The sequence below is a fragment of the Salvia splendens genome, chromosome 11, assembly GCF_004379255.2.
Source record: "Salvia splendens isolate huo1 chromosome 11, SspV2, whole genome shotgun sequence".
Taxonomy (NCBI): Eukaryota; Viridiplantae; Streptophyta; class Magnoliopsida; order Lamiales; family Lamiaceae; genus Salvia; species Salvia splendens.
Genome location: NC_056042.1, coordinates 24,170,801 through 24,187,572, shown reverse-complemented (window position 1 = coordinate 24,187,572; position 16,772 = coordinate 24,170,801). Strand labels below are relative to the sequence as shown.

Genomic DNA, 16,772 nt, shown 5'->3' with positions numbered 1-16,772 from the left:
CCTCGCTGAAGTATCTTCGGTCTCCCCTGGTCAGGAGCCGAACTGCTTCTCATAAACTGAAATGAAAAGAAAATAAAAAGAAGATTATGCACAATATATACGCCAAAGTATCACACACAAAAGTAACTAGTAACGCCATCCATCCCCGGCAACGGCGCCATTTGAAACGGGTTTTTTCTTGGTACGCTCAGGGCGCTTAAGGTGTCGTTCAAGCAAGGATATATCCTACTGGTCAGGATAGAGATCCTAACTAAGCCTAGACCCTGGTTTCAAAAATTCCTCAACCCACTCCTACTGATCAGTATAGTGGTGGTAAGGGTCGAATCCCACAGAGATGGTGCGTTAAAACTGTTGTGGTGATATTCTGGATAGTTTGGTTAGCTACCACGCTCGGGTTGAGTCTCTACCTAGGCAAGAACTTAAAGGTAATTTCCTACTGACTAGAATGGGGAACGAAGTGTAGAGGTGTAGCTGTGTGCGTGGAAATGGGGAGACATTTTTGTAACAGAAAATATTTGAAAAGTACGGGATTCTATTTTGGGCTAGACAGAATATTAACAGGGTAGTGGTAGTCATGGTGACTAGGCTGACAGATCTGCAGGTTATAACTAAAATGTAAACGACAAAAAGCAAAAAGCATCTAAAAAGCAAAGTGGTCCCCAACATTAGACTTGGACATCATCTTCTTCAACAACACAAACCAAAATCAGAAAATAATTCCAGATTCAACACGGAAACACAGTTTATCAAATCGCGAACACAGATCCACAAATAAGAACACCAAATCTGAAATCAAAACACAGAAACTGCAACTCCGCGTACTGGTCAACAGGAAGCGAAACGCACTCAAACTAAACTTCACATGCAACGATTCACTTACGATCGAACAGTTCCACGTTTGACTAAGGAAATTGCGACGGAAACAAGGAAAGAAAAGATTCAGCACTTAAACAACAAGGAACCTTAGATCTAAGCTAACTAGGCGGAATAGGAAGGAAAATAAATCAACACAATAACCGAAACGGAAATCAACTTCATAGCATAAACACGTTCGGATCTTCAACAAGTACTTCAAAAGCAGAAAATATCCAAAAGCAACAAAGATCCAACGTAAGAAAGCAAGTAAATTAAACTACGAAAGCGAATAAAAGTGTTTTGCCACTCCGGGCGATGAAATCTCTAAGCTACGGTCTTGCTGGCTGGAACGGACGATTTGGAACTCCGGGAACATCTAGATCTTCAAGTGACCATGGCAGTGGCGAGGAACGAGATTCTGGACTGGGCTGAAAGACTAAACTCCGAGAGAACTCTCCTAAAAGTGATGATGATGAATAATCCCCTTCTCTCTCCAAGTGGCTTCCTTTTATAGGGAGGCTTACCCTTGATTTTTAGGGTAAGACCTTGCGGTGAGATGACTTCTTTGCCCTTAATTGTGATTGAGCAGTCCCAGCTATCCTCCTTCTCCATCTCGAGCCATTTTTGCATGAATACTGGTCAGTACGTAATCGTCCTGACGCCCTTTTCACTTGAAGTGTCTGAAACTCTGCCTACTGGTTAGAACGCTTACCCTGCACGCTTAAGCAACTAGTTTTGCAGATATAATTCAATTATGCACATCATACTGACCCGTAACCTAGGCCTAGAATACGACTTATCAATGACCCCTTCCTTGGGCGGCACGAGAGGAGAGAGTAAAGTAAGAGAGATGGAATAAAGTAGAAAGAAATGTGTTTTCATTTTTGTAATGAATTATCTTGATTGGGTCAAACTAAAAAGAAAAATAGGCCATCTTCAATGGGACATAGGAAGTACTAAAATTTGAATTATTTAAACCACTTTTCAAATTTGTGGAAAATACCATAATTGAATTATAGTTCACGGTTTTAGAGACATATATCCCTAAATAGCCTAATGGGAGGGAAGGAGTACATTTTATGATATAAAAAAAATTGAAAATTTAATTTAAATATTATATATTTACATATTTTAATATTGTCAAAATCCATGAATACTTATTCGATCAATTATGTGATTTTATTTAAAGTAATAAAAAATTATAAATTGAACCATCGAGGATAATAGGTGATATTGAAAATAAATCTAGTGTGTACTAGTACTTCCTCCGTTCCATAGTGATGATGACATTTCTTTTCGGCACAGAGATTAAGAATATGATATACTAATGTATTAAATAAAAAGGTAATAAAGTTAGAGAGATAGAAAAGTAAGTGAGAAAAAATGTCTTGACTTTTACTAAAAATAGAAATGACTCCACTATTATGAAATGGATATGAAACGGAAGAAGTAGTAAAATATATACTACTTAAAGTGGGAGTTGGTTGAAATTACTGTGGTACCCTTTTTGGCAGGATTTTGAGGAGTTGCTGATGTACTTTTTTGTTTTTTTATTGTTGTTATTTGTACCTCAAAATGTGTTAAACTAAATTAGAAAACATCATTTGTACACCTGTGAAACAATGAATCGAGACAATCAAGAAGAAATATATTTTCCCAATGCTTTACTGGAGTGTGTTTGTAAAATATTTTATTAGGTGTGGTCTACAATGAAATAAAATCTCATATTTAGTATTATGGGTATATAACTAAGAAATAATGATGTTGAATCTATTTAATTATTTCTATTGGTTATCTTTGTTTCATAGTTCTTATTTCATGTATTTGAAATTCTTATTGAACTAATATCACCATTTTTTGAAAATCTTAAAGCAAAAGTTAAAGGAATAGCATCAGCTCACAAATTAGAAAATGAAATATAGGACAGGAGAGAGAAATCGCGATAGACTCATTTATGGTGTGAAAGATGAAGGGACGAGAGAGACACACAAAGAGAGAGAGAGAGAGTGATAGAATACAAGATATATATATATATATATATATAGGGTTGCGTTAAAGATAGAACCATTCTTAAGTGTAGAACCTAGAACTCTACATATTTTATTCATTGGATGAGGAAAAAATGACGGTCAAGATTAAAAATCATACATATTAGACTATGTTTTCACGACATTCCGGACTCAACATGTGAAAAAACTCACATGTTGATCGAAGAATGAATGAAACGAAGAAGAGTCCATGCATGCTTTATTTTTTCACTTATCTGCATTCACCCATTAATAATAGTTTTGGTTGTAATGGGAAGTTGTTGTGCAAATCAACACCATTGGATTAAAAGATCTAACGACCTTCGTTTGGCATTTGTTCTACGTTTAAGAATGGTTCTACATTTAAGAATGGTTCTATCTTGATCACAATCCTATATATATATATATATATATATATATATATATATATATATATATAGAGAGAGAGAGAGAGATGTATTAATTTCCTTTTTGTATCTTTTGTTCTTTGTTCTTTTTAATCTCAGTCCCACGATTTTGTCATTCGACGGTTAGATTGGTGCCACGTGTCATTTAATAATGCAGATTTTCAGTTGAATAATGCACACCGACTAATAATGCACCATTATAGTGTAATAATGCAGATTTTCAGTTGAATAATGCACACCGACTAATAATGCACCATTATAGTGTAATAATGCAGATCATCTGGACCGTTGATGAATGAGATCTAACGGCCCATATTAAGAAGAATAAAGGATCTAAGGGATGAATAGGAGAATAACGCTCCTATATATATATATATATAGGGGTGCATTATAATGATAACCCCAATTTGTGTGATAACCCTATAACTAAATCTCCACCACACATTTTTAAAATATGTGGTCTAGATTTAATCTAACAAAACTATCATTTTATCAAATAAAACTATCATATTTCGGTTATATAAGGGCAAAATTGTCATTTCATTATAAAATTAGCGCGTCTTAAGAAAACGTGAACTAGACGCTGAATTCAATTTCTCTCAAACCCTCTGAATCGCCATCAAACCCTCCGAATCGTATTTCAAACCCTTGATTCTTTAGCTTCGAAGGAAAACCCATACAAATTCTGGAATATGATGACGGAAAACGCTCTAGCATTATCGAAGAAAGGTTGGATGAAGTTTATTACTTATTTCACTGTTGTTTTTGATTGATTTTATCATTTTGCCAGCGATTCACGTTTTTTTAGATTCTATAGTTTTTTAGTGTAGATTTAGAGTTACATATGATAGCATGATGAATTTACTTTGAATTTACTATTTACTTGGTTGTATCATCAATTCATACCTTATTCCATATCCTAACCTCCTGACCTTTTACACTTGAGAAGCCATGATCTATTAGTAAAACGCTTTGGTTTAGAAAATTGTGTGCAACAGTAATGCAGATTCGAAGCAGTTTCTTTGAGTGCTGATTTTGCGAGTAGTGTTTTGTTCTACTTAAGTGACAAGTTAGGCTCTCTCTGCTGTTTTGAACTAATTGAAATTTAGCAAATGATAGTTGCACTTGATAAAATGATGGTTTCAGATTATGAAATGATACTTTGAGTAGATAAAAATATATTTGTGTAGATAAATGATAGTTTCAGTGGATAAAATGATGGTTTCATGGGATAAAATGATGGTTTCAGACATTTGTTTCTGCTGTTTTGAACTAATTGAAATTTAGAAAATGATAGTTTCACTTTATAAAATGATAGTTTCAGGGGATAAAATGATGGTTTCAGATTATGAAATGATAGGTTCAAATGATAAAAATGATACTTTTGCATCATAAAATGATAGTGTAAGGGGATAAAATGATAGTTTCAAATGATAAAATGATACTTTTGCATAAAATGATAAAATGATAGTTTCAGTGAGTAAAATGATAGTTTCAGTGGGTAAAATGATAGGTTCAGTGATAAAATGATACTTTTGCATCATAAAATGATAGTTTCAAATGATAAAATGATACTTTTGCATAAAATGATAAAATGATAATTTCGGGGAATAAAATGATAGTTTCAGTGGGTAAAATGATAGGTTCAGTGATAAAATGATATTTTTGTGATAGTTTTAGATTTTTGGCTGATAAAATGATATTTTTGCATCATAAAATGATAGTTTCAAATGATAAAATGATATTTTTGCATAAATGATAAAATGATAGTTTCAGTGGATAAAATTATAGTTTCAGGGGATAAAATTATAGATTCAGGGGATAAAATGATAGTTTCAGGGGATAAAATGATACTTTGACTTCATATAATGACATAAACTGTTTAACACACTGAAATCTTTTGTGTATTAGGAAAGAACATTCGTGATGTTGATGCTGATGATGATGATAGACTATTAGCAGATGAAATAGAAAGTATAAGAAATAAGAAGAAAAGAAAGAATGATGATGCAACTAATAGTAAGGCGTTTTAAAAGAAGGGCAAGAAAAAAGTTGTTCAAAATGATACAGCTATTCAGACACTCTTTGGCAGGAAGAAGGAACACTGAATTCTTCGTTGACATGCTTGAATCTCTAAATAAGAATAAAAAAGAGCAGTTCGAGAGATTGGGTTTGGCGCACTCTTAAACTTCAATATAAGAAGTTTCCCAAGAGCATTGGCATATTATATGATTTACAACTTTATGCCTAAAAGTTCATCAATTCAATTAAACAGCGGGGAATCACTAATTTTAGATGATGAAGATGTTCACATAACTCTTGGGTTCCCGATTGGATCTCTACCTATGAATAGGATCAAATTTCAAAAGAATATCAACATCAAAACACAAATTGCTAGATTCTGTAAAGGTAGAGAGAAAAAAATGTTGCCAAAGTATATTGTAGAGCAGATGAAGAAAGACGAAGAAGGTGGTGAGTGGTTCAAATGGAATTTTATGGTTCTCGTGGAGTATGCCTTGATCAACACTCCTGCCGATGGAAATGTGAGCCCACAAATTTTAGATTACATAGCTGATGTTGAGAAGATCAAAGAATACAATTGGTGTAGTTATGTCATATCTAAATTGCATGAAACACAAAAGAGATGGAAAAGAAACATAGCAAAGATATTTACCGGACCAGTTATCTTTGTAGTGGTAAGAATATATTTGTTTTCCATTGTCTATGAATCTATTTACAGAAAAACTAATATTTAGTTTTTGTTAATGTAGGCTTGTTACGTGGACAGAATTGTCTTTGAAAAAAAAAATGGTGCCAAGATGTTATCCAACAGTTAAAGGATGGACTGCCGAACTGTTGAAAGAAAGACAAAGAGCAGAAATGATTGATTCAGATTTTGGTCTCGGTCATAAGTACGACCGATATAAAAAGCAACCACATGAAGAGAATGATGAAGATGATGAATCTGAAGATGAAGATGATGAACCTGAAGATGTACAAGCTTTGATGATGAATGATCATGATGAAGAGGGGACAAGCAGTGGAAGTCAAGAAAAGACTTTCATAGATAAATGGAAGGAAGCTGTCAGGGATTGTAAAGCCTCAATGTTGAAGATGCTTGATGTCCTTGAAGAAGCGCCGGATGAACTCAGGAACTTTGACAGCTTTAAGATAATCTGTGATACAACAAGAAATTCAATGAGATTGAGAGAGGAAGGTGTGCAGAATGTTATAGAAACTCAGAAAACAATGACACATGCTGAGCAATGATGAAATTGATGATCCTGAATGGATCGATATCATGATTGAGCTAACTAAAGCTGCTGAGAGGGCATGTATACTGAAAAATAGGAATGAGTTTCCTACCTTCACTCTGATACCGGAATATGAGAACACTCCAGATGAGAATCAAAATTTTAATCAGGAAAAAGGATATGGAGAAGGAAAAAAATGATGAGGTGGAAAACGAGCAAGAGAAACAGAATGAGAGTGAAAAGGAAATGACTAATAAAGCAGCTCGAGAAGAGAAGGAAAAAGTGCTAGAGAAAGAAGTTCAATTCTTTCTCAATGATGAATATGAGGTAACTTTTAAAAATGATAGTTTAAGTACATAAAATGATTGTTTATATGGTTAAAATGATATAGGTTTGATGATGTTTTTTGGTTGTTCTGTTTTATTTGAAAAATGATATTTTTGCATCATAAAATGATAGTGTAAGGGGATAAAATGATAGTTTCAAATGATAAAATGATACTTTTGCATAAAATGATAAAATGATAGTTTCGAGAAATAAAATGATAGGTTCAGTGATAAAATGATATTTTTGCATCATAAAATGATAGTTTCAAATGATAAAATGATACTTTTGCATGCAATGATAAAATGATAGTTTCGGGGAATAAAATGATACTTTCAGTGGGTAAATGATATTTTTGTTTCATAATGATAGTTTTAGATTTTAGGCTGATAAAATGATAGTTTTTTACTGATAATATGAGTTCCATTGGGTAGAATAATATCCCTTCTGTCAATAACAATTTATATTTTTGAATGAAAGCATGACAGAGCATATACCACCATAATATCCACTATCATGGAGGATATACATGGTGAAATAGGAGATGATGAAGTTTTCCAAGAAAATTTGAAAAAGGACAAAGGGAAGAAGATGGTTTCCCAAGAACCTCCAGTTGAAAAGGAGAAAGTGGCCAGGACAACAAAGAAACTTGTTGAAGCACTGTGCTCTCCCTACAGTGGCAGAGCAGTAAATCTAAAAGGAAAACTGAATAAAGAAGAGAAAGAAATAATGTACTGGTTGATGACACATGAAGAAAGAGAATAGTAAGTTTTGAATTACATAATTATATTCTTATTAAGTTCTTTTAACTAACATTAAATATGAATTTGAAATCAGTTATGAGACAGTTTATGAGAACAACATGATGAGCATGTTCAAGATTGATTTCCACAGCCTTGCTCCACGTACATACATCATAGATGCATGGGTTGTGTACCTCAACTACCAAGAAAAATTCAAATCAAAGGCATCACCGAGTCGTCTTTTCATCAACACCACACCTACGATAAGTAAACGAGAAAATTAATAATAGTGTTACATTAAAAGTTAAATTTATTTACAAAAATGTAAACATGACAGGTATACAATATTACTGCAAGGAAATCTGAATGGACTGAAGCCAACGCTCATGAAAGATTCTGCTCAGCGTTAAATGATTTTGTGTCAAAGATTGAAAATTTCAAATGAGAAAATTATGACATGGTAAGTCATAATGAGATATACATTACAGAATAACATACCTATATTTTTGAAAATGACATTTGTATATAATGTTTTGAAAATTAGATATTCTTTCTGATCTGGGCGTACGGACATTTTTATATCATGTGCTTCAATCTCAAAATCCAAATCATGGATGTGATTGACAATGCTCTGATTAGTGAAGAGTTGATTGAGAAAAAATATGGAGATGCACCAAGGATGCTGGTATGCTTAGTTAAATGCATTCAATATTTATTAGTTAAAATGCATTGAATATCATTTAGTACTTTTTAATCAACTTCATGTATGTTTTGTGTTATTTGAATAGAAACATTTCTTCCGAATTTATCTTGGAAATGGAGTTAATCCATCAATGGGGAGAATTGTCAAAATGTCAAAAACCAGACACATGAATATGCCATGGCAGAACGATACAAATAAAGTTGACTGTGGAGTTTATGTGATGCGCCATTTGGAGACTTACATGGGTGGTGCTGTTCGTAACTGGATTTCGGGTTTAACGAAGAAGGGGACAGCGGCTTTCACAAAACTCCGTGCCAAATATACTGAAGCATTGCTTATTGGAGATACTAACAAGAAGGCTTTTGAGACATTAACAATGATACAGAAGAAGTTTCAGAATGATAGCAAAAATGGGGAAATCGATATTGAAAAGATGATTAGAGAATTTGAACCCCCTAAAGAGATTTATTAGTTGTAATAGTAACTTGTATGACTTGATACTAGTGTTTTGTAATAGTGATTTCGAATATAATCACCTAAGATTATCATTTTATCACTCAAAAGTATCATTTTATCTGCTGCAAGTATCATTTTGTCATTTTATAGGTCAGAAGTATCATTTTATCTGCTGCGAGTATCATTTTATCCGCTTAGATTATCATTTTATCAGGTTAAAGTGTCATTTTATAAACAAAAGTATAATTTTATGCGCTGAAAGTAACATTTTATCTGAAAGTAACATCATTTTATAAACTATCATTTTACACATTGAAGCTATCATTTTATGATGCAAAAGTATCATTTTACCCACTGAGACTATCATTTTATCATTTTATGCAAAAGTATCATTTTATCGTTTGAAACTATCATTTTATCCCTTTACACTATCATTTTATGATGCAAAAATATCATTTTTCAAATAAAACAGAACAACCAAAAAACATCATCAAACCTATCATTTTATCTACTGAAACTATCATTTTATGATGCAAAAGTATCATTTTACCCACTGAAACTATCATTTTATCCACCGAAACTATCATTTTATCATTTTATGCAAAAGTATCATTTTATCGTTTTACCCACTGAAACTATCATTTTATGATGCAAAAGTATCATTTTACACACTGAAACTATCATTTTATCCACCGAAACTATCATTTTATCATTTTATGCAAAAGTATCATTTTATCGTTTGAAACTATTATTTCTATATCATTTTAAACATATAAACAATCATTTCATGTACTTAAACTATCATTTTTATAAGGTCACTGTCATTTTATCCTCTTAGATTATCATTTTATCGTTTTACCCACTGAAACTATCATTTTATGATGCAAAAGTATCATTTTACACACTGAAACTATCATTTTATCCACCGAAACTATCATTTTATCATTTTATGCAAAAGTATCATTTTATCGTTTGAAACTATCATTTCTATATCATTTTAAACATATAAACAATCATTTCATGTACTTAAACTATCATTTTTATAAGGTCACTGTCATTTTATCCTCTTAGATTATCATTTTATCAGGTTAAAGTGTCATTTTATGAACAATGTATCATTTTGTTAACAAAAAGAGTATCATGTTATCAACCAAAGTGTCATTTTATAAGTCCAATGTATCATTTTATTAAACAAAAATGTCATTTTATACAACAAAAATACTTATCATTTTATCTGCTGAAAGTATCATTCTATCAGCTGAAAGTGTCATTTTATATCAAATGGCTTCAATCTGCCTTCTCATTGACTCTACCACAATTTCTTGAATCATGACGACCCATCTCATGACATTTACCACGCCATCGTAGAGGCTTATTTGCTTTCTTTATTGCACTCTCCCTCTTTGATACCCTGTCACTAGCTGATCCTTTGGTTCTAACAACGTCCGAAGGGTGTACATCAATGACATCAGGTACTGCCATTCCATAAAATTCCTCAACAATCTTTTTCTTTTCAATGACTGAACGTATTGCACAATTTCCAAATATATGCTCTTCCAAATCATCAAGACCAGCACATAACAAAGACAAATGATCCATACTTCCCTCAGACTTTTGGACTAATCGATAAAAGTTGGAGAACAACTTTTTCTTAATTTCCTGCTTTTCATCCAAATCTGCAAGGTAAAAGATAACATTATTACAATAAATACTATTATTTCTCTGACTGAAAAATAGAGTTTTTACAAATAAGGTTAAAAATGGAGCACACGTTCAAATGGTTGTATCTCCTCAGATGGTAGACCATGGGCTGCCTTTAGTAAAGAGCTCTTCAACCACCTTCGACCAAAATATTTCTCAGGAATGAGATTAGCAGACTTATTCTTCAACAAACCAATTCTGGAAAACTTCTTACAACTACAGTCGAATGTGTCTTGCTTACAATCATACTTAACATCCCATGTTCTACCATATTGGTCCTTAACCTTATGCATCTTGATGTTATCCTCAACAGTTATAGAAACAATCTCACATACCATACTTATTTCCTGTTGTACATGTTTGAAAATAGAATCAGTGTAGATTGTAGATGTGTCACGCCCGCATTTTCTAAGGATAGAAAACACGTTTGATCGCGACTAGGGGAGGATTAAAGAAGCGGGGAAGAAAGGGGAAAACAACACAACTCGACCATAGCTCGAAACAACTGGGAATAGCTCGAATAAAATCAGAGTATCTCAACAATCAACAACTCAAAAATGAATACTATCTCAACGATACAAGAACTCAAAAGAAGAACTACTACTTAGCGGAAGCATTTGAGAGAATGAATATGCCACGTGTGAAGACATGACACATTCTACACACTTAAATTTCTTCAACGGTCTTGCTCAACACCCACCGCACCCGTCACGCTCAACCTGCAATTTTTTAAAAGAAAAGCAGGGCTGAGTTCTTGATGCACTCAGTGGACTCATGCCGAAAACATTTTATAAAATTATTTATCATGCCACCATTGAGTGACCTTGGGGTTTTAACTTTAGAAATCGCCCAAGACACTAAAATCATTTCCATCGTAAAACTCGTGACTGCAGTCATTTCCCATCGATGTCTACCATATCTGATCCATTGATGACAAAAGCCACATCAGATAGGTTCCATAGAATAAAACAAAACACGGCATGACAAATATTCATATCATTTTCACATAAAAATATACTTAGGGCATTGCCCTTATTTAAAAAGAAAGCCCACCTCAAACGCTTAACTCCTCAATCACTTTTCGTTCTCACAGCAATCGACGTGCACAAATTTACCCTTTCGATCTAACACGATATGCAAAAATTAGACTTTGCAAAATAAATAAATTTAACAATGCATGCATCCTAAGTGTGTGCTCAATTTATCCTTCGCTCATATATAATAAAACATATTTATCAATTACCCACTTTAAAACTATTATACACTAAAACTAATTGACCCCATAAAATAATATAAGTAATAGTGCTCAAACAATTAAAATTAGAGAAAGAAAAAGGGTCAGCAGCAACGTATACACTCCCTACCCAAACTAATTTCTCTTCCTCTATCACAACAAACAAGAATGGCCCACTAAATTAAAAGAAGACAAGTAAAGTATACTCCTTCTCACCACCATCGTTTATCTCTCATAAATCTCAAAAAAAATTTAAAGCAGCTCCAACATCACAATTCGTCTATCCCTCATCTCTAACGCCCTTGTCTCAATTTTCATCTCATATTCCCGAATCAGAAGCAACAAGCTCATCTCCCTTTCTATCTACTACCTTAAAAATTAAGGAACACACCCATTGCTACTGTCACTGCCCCTCCGTCGCCGCTGAGCTCCAACCAGCTCAGCCTCCGTCGCCGGCGACGCTACTTCTCACAACCGGTAAGTCCTTCTCCTTTACCCCATTCTAAACCTTTATTAAATTTCTGATTATTCGATTCAACTATTTTTAGGCAGTCCCAGAATTTTTAATATTGGAATTGGAAAGAAATCCAAAGGGAAACTTCTATCGGTATTAAAGATCGAAGCTTTAGGAGGAGGGTATTATTCAAAAAATTGCAGAAATTCAATTGGTGGACTACCGTGAATGTATATGCCATGGAAGATTTCATAAAATAACAGAGGATATACCTTCAATTGGATAGGATAATTTGCAATTGCTGGAACTATTTTCGTTGTGCTTCTCTTCTCAGATTTGGAATTAATGGAGAAGATGGTGGGAAGATATATATATATATATATATATATATATATATATATATATATATATATATATATATATATATATAGGAAAAAAAAAAGATAGATATCGATGGATTTAGATGAGGGAGAGATTTTTAGGGAAGATGAAGATTTGGGGAAATCATTTGGTGATGAGGTTTGGAGAAATATATTTGACAAAGTCAACTAGGAAAAGATTTAATTAGATTACTTTAAATTTTTTTTTCTCCCTTTTTTTCTCGGGTGTTACAAGATGCATGCTTCTTAATAGGCAATTTGGTTGACAAATCAGGAATAGTTGAGTAATCCAAGTAGTTCAATCGTGAATTGGCATTCCTTTGATCTCTCACAACACAGTTAAAGAAATTGATGAACTGTACAAGATTTGCACGAGGCTTTGTATAGTTTTTAAAAAAGCTGTTCTCTGATTCAGACATCGATGTAGTACTAAGAAACGACCCCATGGGAAAATCTCGAAAATAAGCAGGACCCATAATTCTCTATCTTCAAACATCGATCCAAACCAGTGCACGTCTTCTAATCCATACCGTTCCATTATATCATTCTATATTATATCAAACTCATCAGGCTCTAACAAATCAGACCAAACACATGCATTCAACTCTTTTTTGAAATCTTCATTACCAAGCAAGGATTTAGGCAACTTATCTGACACCTTAACCATAATATGCCACATGCACCGTCAGTGCCTTGTTTGTAAAAGTACTTGTTGAACAGCAAGTTTGATCCCCCAATCTTGATCAGTGATAATCAATGTGGGTGGTACCCCCATACATCGAACAAAACATCCAAACAACCAAGAATATGAGTCTCTACCTTCACTTGATAACAAGCCAGCTCCAAATGTAACTGCTCTGGAATGGTTATCTTTTCCAGTGAATGGAGCAAAAATCATGCAATACCTTCAGAACATAACATAAAAAAGAATTATATTTTCATACATACAGAAAAGTATCATTTTATATGAATATCATTTTATCAGCCAAAAGTATCATTCTATCCACTGAAATATAATTTAATCAGCAAAAAATATCATTTTATGTCTATTAGCAGCAAAAGTAATATGTACGTTGAGTCAAATGAAATTACATCTCCAAACATATGATAATTTCGTCTTGAAATAGCATCAGCCCAGAAGAGTTTAGTTAACTTTTCATGAGATCCTATCTCAATTTCATAATAGAAGGCATCAGATGATTCCTTTTGAGAACGCATATAATCAAAAATTATTTGAGCATCTGAACCATCAATATTGGACATAATATCACGATAACCATTTCTAATATCAATAATATCACATCCAACATTTTCAGGTCCACCCATTATCTCCTTCAAAAGTTTGAATGTGAGAGTGGGACCAATATTACACCTGCCACAATCCTCCATAAACCTCCGATGGATAGGATCCAGACTGCGATTAGCCGTCATAAAATACATATGCTCATCCGCAACCATTAAGTGATTATGATACTCAACAAACTGATAAACCTCATACCCTTTGCTCATGCCATCTGAAAAATATCTCAAGTTGAGCTTAGCAAGACATTCACACCTAAATGACCGACACCTACGCTTCTTAACAGACACTTCAGTTGATTGGGATGCATCACCAGGTATAAAATTCTTAGAGCCTTGTCTGCTGCAAGCCAAATACTGTCACTTAATAATACCATGAACTGATTTGTTGCCTAGTTTACGAATGCCAAAACCAACTGAACGAGCATAATATTCATAGAAATCAGATGCTTCTACTAATGTGTTGAATTTCATACCAATCATTGGCTTCAAAGCATCATCACAAACAGGAATGTACATACCTACAAAAATCAGTAAAAGTATCATTTTATCAACTCAGAGTATTATTATATCTGGCAAAACTATCATTTTACGCAGTAAACCTAACATTTATAAGCCAAAAGTATCATTTTATCAACTCAGAGTATCATTCTATCATTGTATGCAGTAAACCTAACATTTATAAGCCAAAAGTATCATTTTATCAACTCAGAGTATCATTCTATTCGGCAGAACTATCATTTTATGCAGTAAACGTAACATTTATAAACCAAAAGTATCATCTTAACACATAATCAGCAATACATAATATAATTAAATAAGAAGTTCAGTACATCAGAAACATAAACCAATCGACAAATAATATTAATCTATAATCAAATTCAATACATGAAGCAAAACAATCAATAAATTAAAATATGAACACAATCAATAAGCTAAATAATAGATAATGATTGTTACCTTCGTTATTTGCTACAGACTCCATCGAAGCAAATTCTGACAGCAATTAAACAGGTAATCAATGAAAATAAGAACGCAAAATTTAAATCATCTTCCCGATCACAATTATGCGAGAAATATGGAAACAAAATCTTGAGATTATGGAATAATCAACCAAATCGGAAGAAAATCTGGAAACAAAATCGATGAGAAGAGGAATATGGAAACAAAATCGCTGAGAAGAGGAGAGAATCGAACCGAGAGAGAGAGTGAAAGAATGGAGCGAAATTCAGAAATTAAATGAGAGAAATTACATATTTACCCTCTGGGCCTTTTTTAAGAAGTAAATCTAAGTTTGAATCTCAACCCCAAGATTAGAAAATATGTGCGGTTCATATTTAGTTATAGGGTTATTACGTGATTTGAGGGTTATTATATGATCACAACTCTACATATATATATATATATAGAGAGAGAGAGAGAGAGAGAGAGAGGTAGAGAGAGAGGAGAGAGCTTAATAAATACATATATCTTTCTTGCTAAGCAATTTTTTAGAGTATTAAACATGTATCCAATGCAATTTGTCCATGAAAAAGATAAAAAAATAAGGTTAGTATTTATTTATACGAAATTATACATAAATTCTTGAAATTATACATTTATCTTGCAACATATCAACTCCGCAAATAAGAAAATTAAAGAAGATTCCTTAATCTATAGCTCGAAAGCAATAGGATATGATATGTATCTTAGTATGTATAGGAATTAATGGTAACATTTTGACAATTCAATCTCACTGTACATATGAAGTGTAGAAGATCATGACATAAAATTCTGGAAATTTATTTAATTACCTTAGAAGTAAGTTTTTCTTGAATGTCCTTATATTTGTTGTTGATTTTTGCTTTATGTATGAATTGCTTCTCTTCCTTAAATGAGTTCATAACCTGTTCATAAAAATGGAGATAGTTAGGTGTATTGTAGTGATGTTAGAAGTGTGGATAATTAAAGAATCTGCCTTAATCTATAGCTTGCTGATTCTTGAATGTTCTGATAATACTTTCTGATTTTGGCTTTATGTATGAATTGCTTCCCTTCCTTAAATGAGTTCATAACTTGTTTGGCCTGCTCCTTCTCTTTATAGACTTGGAAGAGGTTGTTATGGAGGGATCTATTTTCAGAACTTTTGCAGCCTCTGTGTAGGTTGCAGGGTCTTTCAATCTATTTGTCTCTTTCTTTTTTCCTTTGGAGAGAGTGGTTGTCGGCTGCTTTTTAGGGTTGTATTGAATCCCCTTAGCACTCCTGTAAAATTGGGTTAGTTTAAATAGAGAAAATAGCAATCAACAAAATCATTTATTGGGCAAGGCCAATGGACCATTCAATTAATTGCTTTTATTGATTCATTCATTTTCCAAGACACAACTGTCACTTATTTACATTCCTTATCATTAATTTGGGTAATGCATTAATTAATATTGCTAATGCGTTTTTAACATTGTTTTATTGTTTTTATACCCATTTAATACTAACTAAAAGATTATCTGGTATATATTTAAAATGAGATATGTGAAAGGTTCTCCTAATCATTCTGTTTTTTGGGAATATGGTATGGTGTACATGTGTGCAGTGCAGACTGGACTCCTTCCTTTATAAATATCGTTAATCACACTCTATTTACAGATAAGTTAGCTACACTCTCTTATAATCTTACTTCAACTTCAGCTCACAGTCATAAGCTCGAGTTTTGGTAGTTCTTTCTCTCTTTCCATGAGAGTTCAGTTTCGTCTCTCAGCAACATCATTCTGCTAAGACGTACTTGGCATAATGTATTAAGCACAAATGCCATGCTTTTCTAAGTATTTGGCAAAAGGTCCATGTAAATGACTTATTTTAGTGGCACAATGATAAAAGTCACCACCTCTATCAGATCGAATAGTTTTTACCTTTCTATCTAATTGTCATTCAACCTCAGTTATAAAATGTTTAACTGTTTTTG

The 16,772-nt window shown here is 33.0% G+C and overlaps 2 long non-coding RNA genes across 2 annotated transcripts; one reads left to right on the top strand and one right to left on the bottom strand.

Moving 5' to 3' along the window:
- Positions 1-11,339: 11,339 nt before the first annotated feature.
- On the bottom strand, positions 11,340-12,538 carry LOC121755017. Its single transcript, XR_006040603.1, has 3 exons — positions 12,431-12,538; positions 11,524-11,594; positions 11,340-11,389 (listed from the first exon to the last, which is right to left on the bottom strand). It is a non-coding gene; the product is annotated as an uncharacterized LOC121755017 (long non-coding RNA).
- On the top strand, positions 11,656-12,468 carry LOC121755016. The gene is made up of 2 exons (XR_006040602.1): positions 11,656-12,181; positions 12,253-12,468. It is a non-coding gene; the product is annotated as an uncharacterized LOC121755016 (long non-coding RNA).
- Positions 12,539-16,772: the final 4,234 nt, after the last annotated feature.